We start from the raw sequence: 2445 nt of genomic DNA, 5'->3' as shown, positions 1-2445 counted from the left end.
CCATAACATAAAATTACCAATCATAGGACTTCCCTGGTGGTCCAGGGAAGAATCTGCCTGCCAACGTAGGGGACATGGGTTCGAACCCTGGTCCAGGTAGATTCCACATGCTGTGGGCAACGGAGCCCGTGAGCCACAACAATGGAAGCCCGTGCACCTAGAGCCTGTGCTCCACAAGAGAAGCCAACACAGAGAAGCCCTTGCACCACAACTGGAGAAGGCCACACGCAGCAGTGAAGACCCAGCACAGCCAAACATGATAAAACAATAGTGCAGAAGAAAATTTTTAAAATAAACACATAACTGTTTTAAGTGTACAGCTCAGTGGCATTAACTACATTCACACTGTCATCTCCAGACCACTTTTCTTTCTTTGTGCAAACTCACACTTTGTACTCACTAAACAACTCTGTATGCCACCACCCAAAACCCCTACCCCACCATCCTATTAATTTGCCTATTCTAAGGTCTCACATATGTGGCTGCTGCTGCTAAGTCACTTCAGTCGTGTCCAATTCTGTGCGACCCCATAGACGGCAGCGCACCAGGCTCCTCTGTCCCTGGGATTCTCCAGGCAAGAACACTGGAGTGGGCTGCCATTTCCTTCTCCAATGCATGAAAGTGAAAAGTCAAAGTGAAGTTGCTCACTCATGTCCAACTCTTAGCAACCCCATGGACTACAGCCTATCAGGCTCCTCTGTCCATGGGATTTTCCAGGCAAGAGTACTGGAGTGGATTGCCATTGCCTTCTCCTCACATATGTGGACTCATACAGTATTTGTCTTTTTGTGACTAGCTTACTATATTGCTGAAATCTCCCTAGAGAATGACATGGTTGGATGGCATCACAAACTCAATGGGCAAGAGTTTGAGTAAACTCCAGGAGATAGTGAAGGATCGGGAAGCCTGGCGTGCTGCAGTCCATGGGGTTGCAAAGAGTTGGACACGACTGAGCAACGAATGATGTGTGTGTGTGTGCACGCGCGTTCAGTCGTGTCTGACTCTTTGCAATGCCATGGACTATAGCCTGCCAGGGTCCTCTTTCTGTGGAATTCTCCAATCAAGAATACTGGAGTGGGTTGCCATTTCCTCCTCTGGGGATCTTGCTGATCCAGGGATGGAACCTGCATCTCTTGTGTCTCCTGCATTGCCAGGCAGGTTCTTTACCAGCTGAGCCACCGGGAAAGCACACCTTTACGGAGTGATTTATAAACGTGTGGCTCAGAAGACACAGGCATCTCCCAGAATTTCATCCAGACACCACCCTTCCAAACACAACTAACCAGAAACAGGCTGCAACATGTGTTATTACAGCACAAGATGACAATTTAATGACAGGAGAAACTACAACAAACCAAACTAGGAGAGAAAAGTGCCCCTGACAGCCGGGGAAGCCGCTAGCCTGGCTCTCACCTCTGAGCCTTGGTGGGTGCCAATCTCACAGCGCCCTGGAGGCAGGTCCTGGAGCCCAGAGCTTCTGGGCCAGCTGCAAGAATCTCCAATACCCTCCCATCCTGTGAGCCTCTGCTGCTCCCCTACCAACCGCAGCTGCAGCGTCTCATTCAGGAGAGCAGTGAATCGAGCTTCTCAACCACAGAATGCCTGCTGCTTCCTGACAGCACACATCCGGAGCAAACCTCTGCATCCTTAAGTCCTCCCCAGATCCCTCAATACCTGGCCATGTTCTACAAGCCCCCTAGCCCTCACTAAGACGCCCTGCCGTTCCTTATCCAGTGCAGCCCCCCAGCCTACCCTGCTGCAGCCGGCATAATAAACCCAGTTTTGTGAACTGAGAGCACGTCCCACATGCTTCTCTCTGGAGCTGCGCTCACCATGCCCAACTGGTGGTGAGCAAGCTCACGGGAGTGTGGCTTATGTGCAGAGCACATCCAGGGAGTGGTGTTGACTCTGCTAAAGGATTCGGTGGCTTTGGAGGGCTTCCACACCCTGGTCACCCAGCAGCTGCTTCACTGCCGGTGGCCATGCCCAAGAACAGCTGTACCTGTGTGCTGGCTGGTGTAAATCTACATCACTGGCCATCAGGAGGGACAGGAGTCCCTTTATCTGCTGAGAAGAGCCCCAGTTTGGGACAGAGGGTATAGGTACTTGCTGGACATTCATGTCACACTGGGGACTTCCCTGGTGCCTCAGCTGGTAAAGAACTTGCCTGCCAATGCAGGAGATGCAAGAGAGGCAGGTTTGATACCTGGGTGAGGAAGATTCTCCTGGAGATGGAAATGGCAACCTGCACCGGTATTCTTGTCTGGAAAATTCCATGGACAGAGATGCCTGGAGGACTACAGTCCAGGGGGTTGCAGAGTCAGACACAACTGAGTGCGCGCACACACACATATGCACACAGAGCAGCTGTCCTGAGATTTGCTGATGTTACTAAGCAAAGGCCAGCATTTACGAGGCGAGATCTTATTTGGAACACAGACAAAG

This window comes from Bos grunniens, chromosome 16 (assembly GCF_055505025.1).
Source record: "Bos grunniens cultivar Pamir isolate PY7600 chromosome 16, Bosgru_T2T1.0, whole genome shotgun sequence".
Classification (NCBI taxonomy): domain Eukaryota; kingdom Metazoa; phylum Chordata; class Mammalia; order Artiodactyla; family Bovidae; genus Bos; species Bos grunniens.
This window is presented reverse-complemented; position numbering follows the sequence as displayed.